Below are 22,293 nucleotides of genomic sequence, written 5' to 3' on the forward strand. Positions count from 1 at the left end.
TCTCCAAGACAACAAAACCAAACAAGTAGCTTATCTTGTGATAGAATAAATCCAGCTGTTTCATTTATACTCTGGGAAAGCTCCTCTTAAAGGAGAAGCACGAGCTCGTGTCCGAACCAGTGAGGGGATCAATCCTTCCTCGTTGGGAACGACGCCAGACACGCACGTATTACAAACGGTAAACCTCGGATTAACCATTGTCGAGGAGCCAGGGGTCACTTGTCGGTAAACCTTGGATTATTGTCAAGGAGCCGGCAAGGGGATTGAGCTTGATACTCTACCCTTGCGTGCTGTCGGAGTGTAGACTGTTCCCCCAGGTGTATTTGTTGCTGTTGGTAACCTTAGTGACCATAATCTTTAGGATTCTACCGAGATGACAGTGGAGGGAAGATCCCACTGTACCTGGAGCAGACGTCGGCTAGACTCACTTGGATTTTTCGGGGGGTTCACTTCACTCGAGACGGTTAAAGTGGAGGAACTTGCGCTGGTCTATTCATTAAACAGGTTGCTGGGGTAACTGTTCCACCCGCCACTTCTGTACTGAATCCAGCGATGTTGGGTTTCATCTCCAACTAGCGTTTTTGGTCCGGAAGGCTACTGTTTGTGCTTGGTTTGACGCCCTAGATTCTTTAGGCGTGTGCTTCAAATTTGTTTGGTTCTTTAGAGACTTTAGGCAGTTTGCTTTGAGATTTTACTTTGTTTGCGTGTGCAGTAGTTAAAAGTCTTTAACTGTGGCGGAATTACCGAGACAGTCCCGTAGACTTCGGGGCCAGTCTCCTGAGATTGTTTCCGTGGCCGAATTGTTGAGGACATCCCGTAGAATTCGGGGTGAACCTCCCGAAGAGGTTCCGAGTCATTACGAAGGTTTGAAAGTCCTTGTAACTCCTCCTAGTGGCAGTAGAGTAGGTTCACCTGAAGAAGGAGAGTCTTCGTTGGTAGTCCATCAAGATTACCAAAGTCTAGAGACAGGTTATAATCCTGAAGCTGTTGCAGTTTCTGACCTTGCTCGTAGTTTTTCATCTGCTAGTGATATAGGCGAAGAACCTGAAATATCTGAACCTGTTACTCCAACTTCTAGTGTTCCTGATTCACCTAGGGTAGAAAGAGTCATAACTGAAAATCTTCCTTCTGGTTTGGTAGCTATTGAATAACTTGCTCCAGAAGAAGAAGTAGGCGGCCCTATTCTTGAAGATCGACCTACTATTGATCTAAGAGAGCGTGAATCTATCTTTTATAGTCCACCTAGAAGTACTACTTGGTATCTTTCGTTAACCAATTATTTAGACAACTCAGGTACAAGTTTTTCTCCACCTCGTACTCCTTTTCCACCTGGAGGTATTTATACTCCTGTAAATATGTCTGGTCAGTCGTCCATGTTCACTCAACCACCTGAATCATTTTTGTATGGCGGTCCTTCTGTTCCTACTGGGTATCAGTCACTTGCTGGTACTTTTGCAGGAGCATCTCCTCAACCCATTGAACATGGGTTATTAGTTGGAAACAATGGTAATAAGTCGTTGGGTGTAGGAGACATCTATATGATGTCAGGTTCAACTCCTAGTTCTCAACCTCAAGGTGCGCAGTTACCGCCTGGGGGGAAACCTCAAGTAACGCCTAGGGGGCAACCTCAAGGTACACAAATTGCGTCTGGGGGGCAACCTCAAGGACAGTATATACCTGTGGTACAATACATTCCTCAAGGTCAACCCCAGCCTCAATATGTACCCCAAGGTCAACCCCAATATCAGTACTTACCTCAAGGGTATCAACCCCAAGGTCAGTACTCGAGTCAAGGTTAACCCCAGTATCAGTACGTGCCTCAAGGGTATCAACCCCAGGGTCAGTACTCGACTCAAGGTTATCTACCACCTCAATGTCAAGCTTATGTTCAAAATATAGGAAATTTACCTGTCAATTATCAATCCTACCCTCAACCTGGTTACGGATCTCAGTATCCTCAACCTGTTACAGGTCAATACCCCGGAATGATAGTGTGGGATCCATCACAAGGTCAACAGGTGTTGCAGCGAAGTATACAGTTGTTACCACAAACTGGACAACCTGTAGTTTCTGGTTCACCCCAGCAACCGCAACCTGTCCAGTCAACTATTCAAACTTCTGTAACTTCGGTAGTTACTCAGTCGCCAGTTGCACCTAGTACTCCATCTCAAACGACTGCTGCAACTGCCGCAACATCTGTCCAGTCTACCGCACTCACTTCTGGAGTATCGAAAACTCCGGTTTCTACTGTCTCTGCAACCACCCCTCAGACATCTTTACCGTTGTCCGGATCCACGATTCAAACCACGGTTCAGATGCCTGTAGGGCAGCCTGGTTTAAATACTGTTGTAACAAGTCAACCTCAATTTACGTATCAACAGTACTAGGGACAGTACCAATTCGGTCCTGCTGTCCAACAACCGGTTTACCAGTATCAACCGTATCCTGGGTACACTTATCAACAACCTCAACAACCCCAGTACGGTCCGATTAATCCTGGTTTCCAGGAGGATATAATATCCCGAATGTGATTCCTATTCCTAGTTATCCTGGATATCCTCCTCCTGGAACTGGTATTGTGACCCAGAGTTTTAGAGATCCTAACCGGCAATTGCCGTTTATCGCAACTTTGGATTTACCTGACTTGACACGCCTAACGAACGATTCAATCAATTATCTTCTGTTCTGGCCGCCAATGCCAAATAAGTTGCCCAGTGATATACCTAAGTTCGAAGATAAGTCTGGAGAGGATCCGTCAAATCATGTGATGACTTACCACCTCTGGTGTGCCTCAAATTCCATCTCGGATGATTCGATCCGTTTACGTCTTTTCCAGCGTATGCTCATTGGTCTCGCGGCCAAGTGGTACATTGAGTTACCACGGTCCTCTTTTTATAATTTCAGCCAGTTAGCTACTTCGTTCCTTACTCATTTTCAGTTGCCGGTCAGATATGATAATGGTACTGAGTTATTAACTTCGTTAAAAAAATCGACGTCCACTTATATTTCCGATCATATTCATGAATGGCGACGTCGAAGACGTTTAGTGAAACTTTTTATCCCAGACCAAATCTTAGCTGAATGGTTTGTTAAATCATTATTACCGAAGATTACTGAAGATGTAGCTAAGGCCGGAGTAGTTACTGAGGAGCAAGTCATTGCTCAAGCCCAGTACCTTGACTTAGTTTATACTCAGTCGGGTACGTTGCACGAGAAGATCCCAGATCTTCCTAAGTCGAATCAAATCACTGCTGCTCCTTCGGGGTCTCATGCTGCTGATGGCATGATTGGTACGGTGAATACTAAAAGTAAGAAGAAATCCTCAAAGAATTCTTCTCCAATAATAACCTTACCAGACTCCCCGACAGGAGAGTCTTCTCCTGAAATTACCGCCGACGTTCACGCTGTAGAGTCATCTACGGATAAATCAAAAAATGGTGGTAAGAAGAAAGGTAAGAAGAAGGAAAAAGCAGATAAGGCTCCAAAGGAGAAAAAAGAGAAGTCGGAATCTAACGACGAGAAGCGCAAACCTCGTTATCCTTATTTAATTTGTGAAGAAGATCATTTCACAAGAGATTGCACTCATCGAGCAGAGGTTGTGAAAACCGTTAAAGGTTCCCCAACTCCTGCTATTTTGACAAATCCATTTCCAAAGCAGGAGAGTAACATGATAGGTTCTTCCTCGAGTGCCAGTGAAGAACCCATATTGATGATGTCTCATGTACGGATTGCGACTCGATCACAAGATTATGGTAGTAAGAGTCCTGTTGATGGCAAAGAAGCAGAATCTTCTCATTCTAATCCATCAACCTCAGTTCCCGGTTCCGATCCACTACAGATCGAGAAACCTAACCCGGACTTAGTAATCAAACCGCCCGCCAAGGGTATACTTCGAAAGTCTGCTTTCAATCCACATGCGAGAGCAGCTCAGAATTATAACATTGTTGAGGACTTAACTGTTTCACCCTCAGCAATGTCGGCTTTGGAAGTGCTGCAATCATGTCCAGCACAACGAAAATTACTTTTGTCAGCTATAGGAGCTGTTGATATTCAGGACCCGAACCCGATAATCTTTGATCTAGAAAGTAGTACACCACGTCTCCCTCATCAAATGGCTTTCTAGATCCCAGTAATAGTAAAAAAAAGGCCTATTCATCGGACTGTAATTGATGAAGGAGCTTCTACGTGTATTATGTCGATTCAGTGTTGGAGATCGCTTGGTTCTCCTGCACTGAACCAATCCCCAACGATTCTTAAGGCCTTTGATGGCCGTGGGTTCCATCCATTTGGAATTCTACATGATTTGCCTATAGGGGTTGAAGGAAAAACCGTTAGTCTGGATGTGGAAGTGGTTGATGCCCCTCTAGACTACAACCTTCTTTTGGGTCGCAGTTGGTCTTATGCTATGACAGCGGTCGTGTCATCGGTCTTCAGAGTTATAAAGTTTCCACACAATGGCAAGATCATGACCATAGACCAGCTGGCTTACTTTTCATCCAACCCAGCCTCTTCAGAGAGTATCCAGCATGTCGGTAAAACAACTATCCCTTACAAGGATGTTGGTGTAGGATTAGTTAAAGATTCCGGTTTACTGGGAACTTTTCCTTTCCCTCCACTCAACGTAGACACTTCATTTGCTTTCATTCATATGATTACTTCAGACACTATTATTTACGATGATCCTTGGATTGTGCCGGCAGTGAAATATTTTCCTTTATGGACGGTTTTTCCGGTTACAACCAAATCAATATTCTGCCTGCCGATCAACCAAAAACGGCTTTCATTTGTCCTTGGGGGACATTTGCTTATTGCAAATTACCTTTTGGACTTAAGAATGCCGGAGCCACTTTCCAACGGGCAATGTCTTATGCGTTTCACGACATCAAGCACATTGTGCAACCGTATCTCGATGATTTGCCTGCTCATTCTTTACATCGAGTTGATCACCTTGTCCACCTACGAGCTATCTTTATGAGGTGTCGGCATTATCGAATTCGGTTGAACCCACACAAATGTGTCTTCTGCATAGAAGTGGGACGATTACTAGGATTTGTCGTTTCAAAAGCCAGTATCCGCGTCGATCCCTCGAAGGTAGAAGCTATCATCAAATTGCCTCGTCCTTCAAGTTTGCACCAACTCCAAAGTTTGCAGGGGAAAGCAAATTTTTTACGTCGATTCATTCCTAACTACGCCGAGGTTACAAAGGGTTTTACCCGGTTGTTGAAACAAAATGCTCAATTCTCTTGGGATGAGATAGCTCAGAAATCTTTTGATGCACTTAAGCACGCGTTGACCCATGCACCGTTGCTGCATCCTCCCAACTACAACCAGGATTACTTTTTGTATCTCGCCGCCTCCCACTCCACCATTGGAATGGTCTTAGTTCAGGAAGATGAATTCAGAACAGAACATGTGATATATTATCTTAGTCGGACCTTAAATCCAACCGAGTTAAAGTACTCACATGTGGAAAAGTTGGCACTGACAGCCGTTCAAGCTGTCCAGCGATTTCGTCACTACATTCTTCTCCGCAAAACTACAGTGATTTCGGATTGCAACCCTATGATCTATATTCTAACTAAACAATTGCTAGGGGGCAAGTACTCCAAATGGATCGTTATCCTGCAGGAGTTCGATTTGGAGTTCGAGAAATCCAAGTCTAAGAAATCCTTAGTCTTTGCCAAGTTAATGTGTGATTTCCCGCGTGCTGACACAGAAACAGTGGCAAAGGAGCCCATTGCGGACGAATCTTTGTTTCTCATCAGTACTTTAGATCCGTGGTATGGGGATATAATCGTCTATCTCTAGACCCAATCCTTTCGGCCCGAAATCTCAAAGTCAGAACGTCGGAAAATTCGATTCCAGTCCCAACAATACAAAATCATTGGAGATACTCTTTATCATCGTGGGGCGGACTTGATTTTTCGACGTTGTTTAACTAATGAGGAAGCTAAAAGGGTTTTGAATGACTGTCACTCTGGAGCGTGTGGCGGTCATATGTCTGGGTATGCCACAGCCCAAAAGATATTGCGTGCTGGCTATTTCTGGCCGTCCTTATTTAAAGACTGTATTATTGCGGTCCGAAAATGCCACAACTGTCAGGTGTTTGATTGAAATATGCGCACGCCACCTACTCCTCTCCACCCTATAATTGTCGTTGGTCCTTTCGCCAAATGGGGTATCGACTTTATTACTTGTAACCCCCACTCGGCCGGGGGGCATGCGTATATCATCCTTGCGGTTGATTATTTTACTAAGTGGGCCGAGGCGATGCCTACATTCGAGGCAGACGGCAAGACAGCAGCGATTTTCGTATTCAATCACATTATTTCTAGGTTTGGTGTCCCACAAGCGATAATCACTGACCATGGGCGCCATTTTCGAAACATTATGATGACAGAACTTACAGGCCAGCTTGGTTTACGTCATGATATCTCTACTCCTTATTAACCCCAAGCGAACGGTCTGGTTGAGTCTATCAACAAAGTTCTAGTTATCATGATCCGACAGATCATTGGTATTCATCGGTCGAATTGGCACAACATGTTATTTTCGGCGCTGTGGGCATACCGAACCTCAGTGAAAACATCAACAGGGTTCACTCCTTTCCAACTAGTTTATGGTTTGGAAGCCGTGCTGCCCATTGAATGCGAAATCCCGTCACTGCAAATGGCCATCGAATTCCTCCCAGCTACTTCCGAAGAGGAGAAGCATTTGTTATACTTAGCTAAATTAGATGAGACTCGACGTGAAGCTGCTTTAGCAATTGAGACTCACGCAAAACGAATGAAAGCTCAGTATGACCGGAATGTGACCCCTCGAAATTTTTCGGAAGGAGACCTAGTGTTGTTATATGATCAAGCTAATGATAAGTTAGGTGCTGGAAAATTCGTTCCTATGTGGCATGGGCCCTACATTGTCAAGCGAAAGCTAGCAAAAGGGGCCTATGAGCTGGTAGACTTTGACGGGGACTCTTTGGGTAAACCCAGAAATGGACTTTACCTAAAGAGGTATTATGCTTAAATGATGGGTATGGAGATTCTAGTTAGGATTAGTTTTCTCTTTCTAGCTGGTATGTGTGCTTAGTTTAGACTGTGTTTAGTTTAGACAGTGTGCTTAGTTTAGAGAGTGAGTTTTTCGTCGTTATTCTGGCTTATCTTGGTTTTACTCTTAATATTGCAGATGTCGACGCCTCTCCAAACGTACATTGGATTTGCTGATGGTGCTTGTCGTAGTACACGGAATATCTCTTCCGCAGCTTGGGTTATCTATTCGCCCTCTGACGAGTTAGTTTCTATGCATGGGGTGAGCCTTGGTCAAACAACAAACAACATTGCAGAATACAGTGCAGTGATTGAATTATTATCTGAATCTATTTCATTTGGGATTCGGAGTTTGATAGTGAGGTTAGATTCTGAACTCGTTGTATTACAGCTTAATAGAGTCTATGCCATCAGAAATCCGGTGTTACTGAGATTGTTTTTGAGGGTGCGTCTCTTGGAACGTGAATTTGATTACATTGAATATCAGCATATTCCAAGGTCTTTAAACACATTAGCAGATGCAATGGCATCTCGAATGTTAAATAGACATTTGTAACAATCATAAATGTAAATTTACAAACATTTCATCACACATGTCTAACAAAATAAGCCGGTAATAATGATATATATAGATAGAAGTGTGTCAAAAAATATACATCGTCTTCGATCATAGGTTGAAAAACACCTTATGATCGGCAAAAATGATAAGTACAAAAAGTCAAAATGTCACATGTGTCTACAAAAGTGACCATCCGATCACTGGTGGTGCTCTCTATACGACACCACTGCGCGGGCCACTCTACGCAGAAACCTCCTAAAAGGTCCTGGGACTACGACTACGTAGCGCTGAAGTCTGATAGTAATATCATCTATGGTCATCTCTGGTATATCCGCCGTCAGACGCTATAGATCCTGCTCCAACTCAGCTAGTTTCTCTGCAGCCACGTCCTGTGGGGCCGGTGCCGGTGCAGCTGGATGTCTCCTCTCAAAAGCCCGGAGATTGGCTGGACGCCGTGGGCCTACATCTGCATTTTGAACACTTTTACTGTCAGTTTGAGATGATATATATAAAAAACAAAAAAATTAGATAATTAAAAAAAAAACTTGTGAAAAATGAAGTACCTCTGTCATCCCATTGTTCTCCCTGTGGAAGAACCATGTCTGGATCATTCCGAAAATCCATTCCGGCATAAGGAAAATCCTGAATCGCAAAAACCTGGCTCTCTAGCCAGTGAAAGTAACCATCAGGAAATCGAACAACTGCTGCTCCTTCGTCAGGCTGCCGGGCCATTACCACAACCCACCGCGTCAACTTAGGCTCCCGAGGAGGCCCAACTGGAACTGTAAGATGCTGGGGGATTAGCATTGGAACTCTCTCTAAGGCAAAGCTCACAACTAAAGGCCCATATCCAAAGGTCTTCAGTTGTCCGTTCATTGCCCTAGTTAGTTGGCCCTTCATATTGGCCAACACAGCATCGCACCAGTTGAAAATGGTGCCTTGGAAGCAATCTATAGCCATCCGCATTTGGGAACTAGTGGCTATGTGCAAAGCGGCAGCACCGCAAAGTCTGGTAACAGTAAAGGCTATCACCATAAGTTCAGGTCGGGATATGTATTTTATTTCTATCCCCTTCTCCTGGTTTTGATTGTTGCACCACTCTAGCCGAAGACTAGCAAGGGATTGGCCACCCGGTCTAGTCCCGTATAGAGACAGTTGCTCGCCCCTGTTAGGCAAGCCAGTGAGAAAATATATGTCGGAGGGCTCTATCTCGAGCTGGTGCTCTCTAATGTAGAAACATTGATCCTGAATGTTCCACCTTTCAACCAGCCACTCTAAGAATGGCACCTGGGCCCTCATGCCAGGTATGGCCCAGTACTTGTAGAGACGGCATGCCTTTAAAGCATCAATAGAAGGTTGATGACCTATTGCGGCCAAATCAACGTCTTTGTGTTCTCTTTCACGCCAATCTAGCATGGTGGGCAATCTACACACCAAAAAACAATGATTAGAATTCATAAAATAAAAATTTGATGGTTGATTTTTGTGTTTGGGGTTTGAAAATCCGCTTTGCGCGGAGTACGCACCTCGCGTTCAGAAAACAGAGCGTGGGTACGCAGCTGTTCTGAAGGTGGGCTGCGTACTCCGACCTTTTTCCTATATACGAAAAAGTCGGGGTATGCAGGTCACCCATGGGGCACCTGCGTACCCCGAAAAGCGGACCCTAAAACCCAAAACCCTCTAAAAAATCAAACTAAGACTTGAAATGAAATTCTAAACGGATGAAATTGAAGAGGAGGATGTTGTGAAATACCTGAAAGTCTTTTTATAGGTTTTTTGGATAAATGAATGCTAAGTTTGTTTATTTTTCACCATGAAAGGATATTTTTCAATGTATTTTTGCCCATCTTAAACAGGTATGAGTAATGTGTTATTTTTGTGCAGGACAAAGGGACTTTAGGGTAAAATCATCATTTTTCACGAACCAAGAAATTAGAGTCATCTTTTAAGCCGTTTTCTGACTCCTAAAACATGAAAAGATTGCCGAGCGTTTCTTTTACACTCGTTAAAATGGAATTAAAAGACGGTCCTCTTATAGCCCTTTTCTGACCGTAAAAACAAGAAAAGATTACCGGGTTTTTGTCGTTTCAAACTCGATATTGGAAATAAAACGACGTGTCCTTGATCGCTTTTTACTTTTCAGGTCAAAGGCACTAATCATGAAAGTACTCCTTGGTCACAAGATCAAGCGGTTCTCTCAGGTATGATTTTATACTTTTTCGGGCTTGAGAGACACAAACTTACGAAAAAGTTCACCTTGGAGTCTTCTTTAGTTTTTTCAAACTCTCTAAAATTGAAAAACGCCGAGTTTCTCCTATACTGGACTCGTTAAAATTTCACAGTAAAGGACCTGTTCGATTACAAACAGGAACGGACCACTCCTTCTTAGGGTCCGAATCTAAACTAAGTTGGACTCATCCGAAGGATGAGCTTATAATCAAGCATATGTTATCCTCCTCAAGCTTGTAAAAAATAAAGAGGTACTTGCCAGAAATGGTGGGGGAAAAGAGAGAAGAATGAACCTATTTGTTATCTTTTGTTACAGAAGAACCTTATCACTGCTCTTGAACACGACACTTTTCATTCACCTGGGTTGGGAAATCCTTTGCCTTAAATTTGATCAAACCTCTTTGAAAGTCTTCAACCGTTTCCGGGAATTAACTTCGGGTCAATTGTCACCAAGCCATCTGTCGTGTCGTTATGTGTTCAAGAGGTCTCTGCAAATAAACCATTCATATGCAAAATACTTGTCATCCATTTTGACCATCCCTGAGTCAGTCCTTACATCAACATTTCTTCAACTTGAACAATGATTTCGTGTTGTGGGCTTGCCTGCGACGGGTCGCTTTCTATCGACATCAACACATTATCTAGAAAGATGACTTAGAAATCGTCAGTACCTTGAAGTCTGCATGCCTCAATGGCAGGTTTCTCGCCTTTGACGACAGTTTACATCATTGCCTTTCGATCAAAGGATTCCGTGACGTGTTCGACATCAACCCATTCATTCACATCTCATGGATTGTACTGGGTACTTTGAGAACCATTGAAATCACTGGTGGTCTCTCTCACACTTGTTAACAGTTTACATCATCGACTGGTAATCAAGTGGTTTCTACCATGTTCGACATCAACTCATTTATTGGCATGGATAGAATCGTACCAATTCGGGAAGTAGAAATGAAGACCCTGGGTCTAGTTTCCACCATCCAGGCTGCGAGGAGTTTTGTATTCATTATATAGTAGACTTATTATAAACAGATGGCTGCGTCCATACTGTGTCTACAAAAGTCTATGATTGTGATGTACTGCAAAATCATTCTTGTATCAGAGCAGTAGTTAGATTGTTAGTTTAAAGTTTTCAATCTGAGTATGGGAATGCCTACCTCAGCGATGATATCATCTTATATATGTATTTTGTGTTGAATATTTGCAGGTTCTGATCAGGCTCTCCGCAAGATACTCCTTGAAATGATAAAGTACTTCACCCTTCCTAGATCATATAAAACCCTAATCTACTACAGGCTTCGCACTTTAGGGGGCAATCTGTTACACTAAAAAATGTCACCATGACTATTTGCAGTTAGTATGGCTCCATCCACTATCATACTATCCTCCTTGGCAAGTCTCATGCCTCTGCTCTTCATGTCAAACTCCAAAAAAGAAGAGAAAAGTCATTTAAAGTCAATTATCTCTGGTACACAGTTTCTCTTAGCCTTACCTGCGTGTACGCAACCCAAGTTCACAATACCTGCGTACTTGTACGCTCTGTATGTAAAGGGGTGGGTGCGTACCCCTGTAAAGGTCAAAAGGGGCGAGTTTCATCTTTAAAAAGTTACTTGTGGTCATTTCTAGAGCATTCTAGAAGCTTGTTTGACGTGTATGAAGCGCCTCCAGATGGTTCATGTACCCAAAGAAAGAGGAACTTATCCCATGAAGAGGGGAGCCTACCCCATTGAAAGAGGGGCTTATCCCATCCATGGTGGAGCTAATTAACTTCCTCTAGAGCACTATAAATACAGGCATTGGGCCAGAGGGAGGGAGGCTGAAAGCTAAACATTCCTAAGGGTAGATGCTACTGGAATTAGGACTTCCTTGTGAGAGCTTGTGAGGAGAGATTACCATCTTTGCTTGTTTCCATTGGGAGGTGGGTGAGCTGATCAGAGTAAAGGAGAACCCTTGTGGACCCTGGGAGGAGCTTGCACAACACCAAGGCTCAGGTTGTAATGGTTCCTTTTGTTACCTTTTAATACAAATTAGTCCATTCTTCTCAACAATTTGTTATTTATGAGTTGTTTCATATACTCCTTGGTATATATGTTAAATATGTTTTATTTTATGTGATATTCAGTTGTTATTTAATCGTGTGACTGTTGGTGAATGCAGGTTTCGAAGAGAAGGAGGAGCTCATCTGGATCAACGAAGTTGGACTACTACAACAGCGTTGGGTTACAGGTAAGATCTAAACACTTGATTTCTCATATTGTAATGCATATTTAGAGAAGGATTGCTCTCGTTTGTCTTGTTTGTCACTAGAAAGTCTTAGACTTCTAGGGAGGTCGGTTGTGTCCGCACCATCGACTCTTTCCACATGACAAGTACCATCAAACCAGTGAGGCAACCACAGAGAAGAATGAACCCCATGCTCCAGGATATTGTCAGAGAAGAATTGCAAAAACTGTTAAGAGTTAATTTTATATATCCTATTTCTGACAGTCAGTGGGTATCCCCATTGGTTATAGTGCCCAAGAAAAATGGTAAGTGGCGAATTTGTGTTGATTACAGACAACTGAACAAAGCAACGCTCAAAGATTATTTCCCACTACCATTTATTGACCAAGTGTTAGACACCCTAGCTGGGAAATCATCATTTTCTTTTCTTGATGGTTTCAGTGGCTACAACCAGATCAGGATAGCCTTAGAAGACCAGGACAAAACCACATTCACCTGTCCTTGGGGCACTTATGCTTACAATGTTTTGCCATTTGGACTTTGCAATCCTCCAGCTACATTTCAGAGAGCTGTGTTAGCTATTTTCGCTGATTTAATTCATGATTGTGTTGAAGTTTACATGGATGATTTTTCAGTGTACGGCAATTCATTTGAACATGCATTAGAGAACCTTGAGAGAGTTTTGAAAAGATGTATTGAAGCTAATCTATCCCTCAGCAATGAAAAGTGCTTTATGATGTTAAACGAAGGGATAGTATTAGGCCACTATATTTCTTTTCAAGTCATCAAGGTTGACCCAGCAAAGATCCAGATCATTGTTGATTTGCCAATTCCACAGAATCAAAGAGAGGTAAGAAGTTTCCTTGGGTATGCAAGCTATTACAGAAGGTTTATTGAACATTTTAGTAAAATAGCTTTACCTTTGTTTAAACTTCTAACAAAAGATGTACTTTTCAATTGGAATGAGAACTGCCAACAAGCATTCCAACTACTCAAAAAGAAGTTATCAACCGCACCAGTCTTGAGAGGGCCTAATTGGAGCCTACCATTTCATATATTTACAGATGCATCTGACACTGCAGTGGGTGCATCATTAGGCCAAAAAGAGGAATCTTGTAATTATGCCATTTATTTCATTAGCAAAAATCTAACACCTACAGAGTCAAATTACACAGTCACAGAAAAGGAAACACTTGCCATCATATATGCTGTGAATAAATTCCGACATTATATAACTGGTTATGAAGTATTTGTACATACTGATCATTCTGCCATTAGAAATTTAATGAATAAACCAATAACTAGTGGCAGAGTTACCAGATGGTTACTATTGTTACAGGAATTTAACACCACAGTGTTAGATAGACCAGGTAAAGAGAATCAGGTGGCAGATTTTCTTTCTAGACTGCAAAATCCAGGTGAGGTTGTTCTAGTTGAAGATTCTTTTCCAGATGAGAATTTATTTGGAATTTCCATAGTAAATCCTTGGTATGCTGATTTGGCCAATTATTTGTCTACAGGAAGGAAACCTCCACACTTTACTGCAAAGGAAAAGAAGAGACTAGTCAAACAAAGTGCTAGATATTCATGGCTTAATGGCGATTTATTTTACACTGGTTATGATATGATCATTAGAAGATGTGTAAGAAATGATGAGGTAATTGATATTTTAAAATCTTGCCATGATGAACCGTGTGGTGGGCATTTTGCAGCTAAGCGGACAACATTCAAAGTTCTAACTCTTGGATACTACTGGCCATCCATTTTCAAGGATGCCAAGAAGTATGTGAAGAGTTGTGACAGCTGCCAAAGAATGGTCAGGCCAACAGCTACCGACGAGATGCCCCTTCAGCCCTAAGTTCACCTAGAGCCATTTGACAAATGGGCTCTAGACTTTATAGGACCCATTAACCCAACCTCCAATGGTAAGAAGTACATCTTAGTATGTACTGATTACGTCACAAAGTGGGCTGAAGCAAAAGCACTGGTTAGAGCCACCGAACACACAGTGGTAAATTTCCTTTTTGAAGAGATTTTTGTAAGGTATGGAGTACCAAGGGAGATAGTGACTGATCAAGGTACTCAATTCACCTCAAAGCTAGTGAAGGATATCACAGACAAATACGAAATCAAGCACAGAAAGAGTACACCTTACCATCCACAGGCCAATGGGCAGGTGGAATCCACAAACAAAACTTTGGAAGGGATCATTACTAAAACTGTGGCAATGAACAGGAAGAATTCGGAAGAGAAGCTCAAAGATGCACTCTGGGCTTACAGAATTACGTGGAAGGATACTACAGGATTTACACCATATCAGTTGGTGTACGGCAAAGAGGTAATGCTTCCTATTGAGTTTCAAATACATACTTTTAAACTGGCTGCAGATTTTCAAATTGACTTGGACCAAGCACAACAAGAAATAATTCAACAGTTGAACCAGCTGGATGAAATGAGGCAGCAAGCAGAGGAAACCACAATCCTCATGCAAAAACAAAGGAAGCAGTGGCATGATGCACATATCAAGAAGAAGCAGTTCAAGGAAGGTGACTGGGCTTTACTTTTTGACTCTAGATTCAGAGATCATAAAGCCAAGTTCACCACCCATTGGATGGGCCCATACCAAATTATTCAGGCTTACGACAATGGTTCCGTCAAGCTCAAAACTATTGATGGAGAAGGTCATTCCTTTACTGTCAATGGTCATCGCCTGAAACTATACACTAAGCCCATCAGCAAGCAAGATTTTCTCCAAACAGTATCTCAACAAAGAGAGGTTGAGATACTGTAGCCCTCAGCTGCAGTATCCCTACCTTAGTTCATTTCCTTTCAATTTAGAAATTCAAAAAGAAATTAAAAAAAAAAAAAAAAAAAAACAAAACAAAAATAATAATAATCGGTTAGATGTGAAAACTAGCCTCTGGCACACTCTAACCCCGAATTCTTACTTGAAAACCAATTCGTTGGCGGGTAAGAATTCACTGTTTGATTTATCAACTGAATAATGACTTGAGGACAAGTCAAAACTTTAGTGGGGGAGAGAAGCATCAGCATTTTATTCTTTTATCTCTCCATTGTAAATTCTTAAAGATTTCTCATCTCATCTCCTCACTGTAAATTTCCAAAGCAGTTTGTTCCAGCATTCCAGATTTCAATAAATAAGTTGTTTTGTCATTGTTTTATCTCAGAGGGACCTGGTTATAAATATTATGCAGGGGGACCTATTCTGTCCAGAAGACCATGCTACCAACACTAGTAGTAATGGGACTTGTTTAAGACACATAAAAGGGACCTGTTAAGAGACTGTTACTTCAGGGTTACTTCAACAAAGCTTCATCAAGTTTCTACAAGGATTCACAGGTTGCTAGGCACCAAGACTCCATCAAATACCCAAGCTCAAGGAACCTGTATACATATAAGGAGCTGCATGAACATCTTCAAGATTTCAGAGGGACCTGTTGCATTCGAATCTATCTCAGGGGACCTGTTATGAACAGTAAAGAATAGTCAGAATGCCAATGCCAATGCTAATCCTACTCAGCATGCCAATGCAACAATAACCAACAAAAGTGTAATATGTTCCTTATTCTTAACATTTAATTTCTTAGATTAATTTTTAATGTTAAATTTAATGACTGTGACTGTTATGATCGATTTCAAGGGCACTAAATTTTCCATCATCCCTTATCTCACTGTTACTTCTATCATTTTTCATACTTCAACCTATTTCATACTTCTAAATCCATTACCCCTTTGCATATCAACCTTGTTATGCCAACCGCACCCTACAGTCATACCAACATCTTCCATTTGGCCGAGTACCAATAGAAACAGGACACGTGGTGGATTGTGTTTTTAAAAAAAAAAAGGGAAAGAAACAAATGTTAAAGCGGGCCTATTCATTGTATTCCACACGGCCGAATTATGATTCCACCACCCGACGTAGCCAAATGATTCAGAGGACTCCCTGAAATCATACCCCAGTATTGCATATACGCTTCCAGCGCTCCTATGATGACATCTATACAAGTGGTACAGCCATTCCTCTGTTTCAAAAGATGAATACGCTATGAAGTAAGTGTAGTGGTTATCCCACCATCATTCTCAGTTATTTCACGCTAGCATTTGACTCCCGTGACTTCCACAGTAAGGATTGAAAGCAGTGAGCGCCACAAGAGGGAAATATAACCATTCGGTTTCGACTTCCACCAAAGTCACAAGACAGTCGACCGAGCATCATACTGAATATTAAGGGAGTGACACCACCAGGTAACAAATTGAAATTTCTTTGTTGAAATTGCTAGAGCGCGACCCCTCTTCCAAAATGACCAATAGGGTCGAGCCGAGCATGTTCGACAGTTCTCAATATCATGAAGATTGCATTTCAATTCTCAGAGAGATACCGTGGTTGCCCTTTTTAGAGAAATTTCATGGAAGTAATGAAGAGGTTACCAAACAATTCGCTTTCACATTCAATGGAGAGAAAGCCCTAATAGGTAACTTCTCATTCAGGGTTTCGGAGGACACCATAGCCCAGTCAATAGGGATCAGCCCAGAAGGGGAGAAGTACTTTAAGACAAAGCAATTTAAAGAGAAGGCATGGACTCAATTTATGTCTAGATCCAGAGTCTCATCAGTTAACTGGAAGAAAGGCGTCCCAAGGAGTTGGTTGATGCATCCCTGGGACGAGATGGTCTATATTCTCCAAAAATTTGTAGCCTGCGAAGGCCGATACAGTATTGTCTATCTATACCATATTAAATTACTGCTACACTTGAAAAGGCAGTGTGTTATCAGTCTACCATATTTTCTATTACAAAGCCTAACCAAGATGTCGAAGACCATCCAAAAGCAGAAGGGAAATGAAGACAAGAGCCTATATCACTTTGGCTTAATTAAAATTATTATTGAGCATGAATTGCAGAGAAGAGGGAAACCGTGGAAGGAGTTCTTAGCTACTAATCAAATTAAAGATGAGGAAGACAAAGAAGAACTGCAGGAGAACTCAGGTTTCATGAAGGATATCGATGAAGAGATCCCAGTATCCAAAGCAAGTAAGGTACCTCCACCTGTGAGCAGCATAAGGACTAGGAAAATGAGAAAAGAAGATGCTCAGAAGGCAGAGCAAGATAAAATTTTCACCAATTATTCAAGAAGAACAAGGAGAGCACCAAAAGCCTAGTTACAAGAAGACCAGCTTGAATCCAATGCACCCATACCGATGGATATTGAGAGTAGTGACCACTCACCACCAGGACCAGGAGCTGATATAGAGGTTGAAAGCCATAACAGGCAGGAAAAAGGTTCACCACCTCCCATTAAGAAACAAAAGAAACTGGAGAAACAAATTGAGAAATTAAAGGAAGAACTCATGGAGGCTAATATGTTAGAAAAGGTTATCAAGAAAGAAAATGAGATGCTCCGAGCGCAGAGTAAAGAGACTCAACAGAAGAATGAAAAGTTAAGGGAGCGAATCAGTGAACTTGAGGCTGAGCAAACGGATATTTGTAAATGGGCCACTAAGTGGTACAACCAGAAGAAGACCCTCAAAGAAAAATACAAAAGATTAAAGCAGGAGCTCCATGGTCAGAAAGATGCCCAGATGAAAAAGAATGTGGATACATTACTAAAGGCAGCAGAGATACAGGCAGGGACAAAGTTCAAGGGAAGCACTTCGGGGTTAGCATGAGGACATGCTAATTCATTAAGTCAGGGAGAGATGTTGGTACCATCCCATGACCTCCTTTTTCCTCCTAAAACATATCATTTGCCTACTTCTTTCCATCATACATCTCTTAGATTCCTTGAAAATTGATTGGTTAATAGTCTTATAGTTATTAAAATGCATCGAAATTGATTTAGGAGTTTTATGTTAAAGAATTAGGAATTTTTGGTAAAATGGCTACAGGAAGTTCCAACATCCTATAATTGGTTCATTGTTGGACATGTGGCATGACAGCTAGGCTAGAGCGAAGGGTAGGGATGAAAAGTAGAATGTCCAAGCATGGAAGAATACCTATCCTACAGCAGAATCGACCCTCCTACATACGCGGTCAACGATGGTCAAAGTATAGCATGTTGGCGACAAAGGTAGCAACAGCAAAGCATTCTAAATTGATTTAGTTTTGTTCCTTTTTGAAATCAGTTTAGGATAGAAACATTTTAAAAATCTCGACATGATAAAAGCGGCAACAACCACATCATGAATGTACATTCGTTTTCGAAATGTAAGGTTTGTAAAAACATATGTAAACACAGTTCTGTGTAGTAGTCAGTTGGTTGGTTATCATTGTATTGTTTGAAAACAGAGTTTGAACTTAATCTCAAGAATACAGTTGCAGTCACGATCCTTGTCTTGTTGCGTTGATTTTATAATCGGGTGATTACAGTCCAGTATACCTCTGAACGTGGACGGGCCCTGCGTTAAGCTGGTATACTGTCATTTCCTTTTCATTCGCAACTTAGGGTATTAAATGATATGCATAGCAATTAAGATTGGTTTTCGATTTCAATAGAATGCGTATGGTTTATGTTTGTGATAGTGCTTGAATCGTTCATCACTGAGATCGTGAATCGTATCCTGTAAGGGATTCGATCCTTTGTTGTCTTTTAAAGCAATGTCATGAACTCTGTTATCATTTCAAAGTATGCTTATGATTTCCAATTGTCTTTATCTTGCATGAATATTAGTGAATGCTAAGTATTTGCTGAACAAGGGTTTTATGCATAGTGTCTCTGTAAGGAGATTGAAATCTTGGTTTGAAGTGATACACAGTGTTTTAATTTGGTAAATGAATTGAATGACAGTGTTGTAATTAGGTAGATTAACTGAGTGACCTAAGTGTTTCGGTGATAGGTAACATACCTCAATCTTCCGTAAAGAAGTCCTGTGACCTACCATCATAACCACTTAGCTAATAATCCTTTATGTCTATATATTTTAGACGCATGCCTCTAAGTATACGCATCATGGTTGATAATAAATATAGCCTAGTCTAGCACCCTAGATAGGACATTACAGTAAGTTTGATAAATTCCCTGGAAAATTCAAGATGCACTGGTTAGGGTCGTATATTATTAAGGAGATTACTGATGGAGGCGTGATACAGCTAGTCAAGTTAAATGGAGAACCCTTCCCAGGAAAGGTGAATGGAAATTTCTTGAAGCCATACACCGACGATTCGGAAATGTGACCATATGGAAGTAGCACAGTCTTAGCACTCCAACCAGTTGAAAGGAGGTGCAGAACTATAAACTACTCTACCCGGGAACTGTGCGATGTCAGGACTACATGTAGTAACGAAGTGTCACAGGGTCCGCGATAGCATGAGGATAGCTGCGCTGGCACACAAGTCTACTAGAAAGTGACAATTAAAGTCACTATTCACGATTTGATGCTTGGCTTGAGGAAAAATGGAGCGGGCGACAGGCATTTAAGGCGAACTTTATGGGATAGATTCTTGAAAATTTGTCGCCAATCTAGCATTAATGGACTGAATGTGGGGGGAACGGTCGAATTCAAATTCAAAAGGCACTATAAATTACAAGTGGCTGTCCAACAAACAACACTTGGCAATTTGAGAACTAAGTTGTTGTGCGCCAAAGTATTCATTAATCGAGACTTATTTGAGATTCTAAAAGCGAATTCATTGTTTGAGAAACTACCAGAGACACTAAAAGAACTGTGGAGTAACGCTATGTCAGCACTCGAAGAAGCCATGGACACAGGAGTAGTGACACCCGAGGAGGCCACACAAGAAATTACGGATGTGGAAGCCCCAAAGAGCGCCATAATAATTGTTAAGGTCCCTAAATCAACGCAAACAATGAGACCCAAGAAGGATACACAGGCCATGATCTCGGTGCGCGTCTCACCCTTAAAGCCATTGAGGACCAAGCTCACATTGTAGGAAAAGGGGAAGTCCATTAATCTGGAGGCTGATGAGGAGGAAGAGTTTGAAGAAATCTTGGTGGAGGAGGAGGATGTAGAGATGGACGTTGAAACCCATGGTGTGGACCCTATTACCCGGTTACTTGAATATGTTCCTCCGTGAAATGGTTAAGCCAAGGTGCCAAAGGATATAGATGAGAGCAAGAGCTCTCTGCAAACTTCGCTGCTCCCAGATGATATTATTTTTGAAGGAGCGCACTTGGGACGAGTTCCTGTGTTGAAATTTGAAGATTGGGATGTCGTAGACCATGAGAAGTTCCCGCATTTCGACTACAAAGCTAATGCGCCAGAAGATGGATGTGACAGCTGGAATTATTGAATTGGAGCCACGCAAATGGCTCAGAGGTGTAGAGAAGGCTAGGTTGCTAATCCTAATCTGGGTGTCGCATTACCACCGCACCCCAGTGACCGTTTTTGTCATCAGGTAGTTTCTATGCTTGGTGCATGGTGGGTGCTTGTGGATGGAGGAACCCATCCCCATCACAGACCATCTGACTCACCAGATTACATGCCTACCTTGCTTAGGAGAGGACCTAGCTAACATTTCATAGGGAAAAGGTGGCGAGTTGGCCCTCACGGAGGCAATGAAAAAGAAGTTTAAGTTGGAGAAGAAGAAGTGAGGGCATGCCATCTCCCGCATTAACAACCCTGCAGTTAAGGTCAAGACACAAATATTGGCAGGAAAGGTAATGCAGAAGTGTCGTCGGATGAGGTGCTTGTGCCAGTGGTTGCACTAGCGGCGGAATGTGCAGAAGGGGTCCAGTTCAACTGGCCGAACTATTTATGCGGTGAGTTCCTTGCGAAATGTCATGAGGTTCAGGAGCAGGGCAAAATGTTTTATTACACATGGCTCCTGTTTTCAATCATACTGGTGGCATGGGAGTTGCCCAAAGATAGCCAGTTCCCTTCAGTCGTGCAGAACCTTCCAGAGGAAGCGAAGTACGCTTCGCTATGGGTGACTAGGGACGCGCAAAGGATAAAGGAAAGTAAAATATTTTGGATATGCATGGAGTTGAATATCCAGAAGGTGATCAATCGCTAGCCATGGTTATTGCCCACAGTCTACAACAGTTTGTAGAGATTTGCAGAGTTCAAAGCATACTTCCACCATGTCTTAATCAGGGTGCGCAAGGACCCTATGAAGACATGGCATGATTTACCATACTTAGTGACCGACGATATAATTTTTGTAGTCCTTGAGTCTTGGCCACCAGAGTGGCACACTCTAGCTGGCTCCGTAGTGGAAATAGAGAAGTCCATCGCGCAGTGCAAGAAGGAAGAGAAAAAACTTTGGATGGCGCATCTGGTGGAAAAGTGCAGTAAAGAAGAAGCATTGGCTAAGGCTTAGGCAGCGCACGATGCTGCGAAGCTGGCAGAACAACAAAAAATAGGAGAAGAAGGGCACAAAGGACAGAAGTCACCTTCACCCAAACCAGAGACAGAACCAGAATAGGGTGGCAAGGACCTGCAGATGACGTCGACCCAACTCAAGCGTCTGCGACCATGAGAGAAAATAGTGCTGCAAGAGAAGACCAAGGCATCCAAAACGTCCTTCGACCCAATCACCCTCACTGAGGGGGATTTGCATGATATCGGCAAAATGGTGAGGGATGTCACCGCAAAGGCCCTCCAGAAATTTGAGGAATAGAAGCAGCTGGTATTGGGGGCTCTCAGGACAGAGTTGCAAGAGCTGCAGGGATGCACTCCACAGGCTGGCATCGTGTCCATTAGCCTCCCGATCGGCACTTCGGCTGCTGAGAAAATGTCGCACACAAGGGTGACCAACATGATAGTGCTACCCGATGGGGCACTTACTACAAAGAAGGATTCCGATAGGGCCATGGTCAGTAGTGGAGAAAGTTTAGCAGGTAGCTGCTTTATGCACTGTCGAAGTTGTAGCGATCCAAACAGATCTAGGAAGTCTTCACTCTAAGATCTCCACACCTACAGAGTGACTCAAGGGTGAGTCACGATGTTTGTGTTGGGGGCATGTTGGGCGCGGGATACCCCAAAGGTAGTTTTGGGGCTTAAAGCCCAAATTTTGGTCCAATTTTGTAATTCTAATGTAAATACTCCACATTTTGTGGGCGCGGAGCGCATAGTTGTTAAAGAGTCATAGGATTGCTTGTCCTTATTTTGATGATGTAATGTTGGCTGTATAAGACCTACCCATGGTTCGCGGACCATGTGATTGCATAAATAGAGTGAAGCTCTAAGTAGTCAAAGGCATCTAACAAAAAAGCAATGAAGATGTATGCAAGATAGCTATGATGTGTAAGTCTAAGTTT

The sequence above is a fragment of the Pinus tabuliformis genome, chromosome 4_1 (assembly GCF_031772625.1).
Source record: "Pinus tabuliformis cultivar Carrire ecotype Pingquan chromosome 4_1, CPIR1, whole genome shotgun sequence".
NCBI lineage: Eukaryota > Viridiplantae > Streptophyta > Pinopsida > Pinales > Pinaceae > Pinus > Pinus tabuliformis.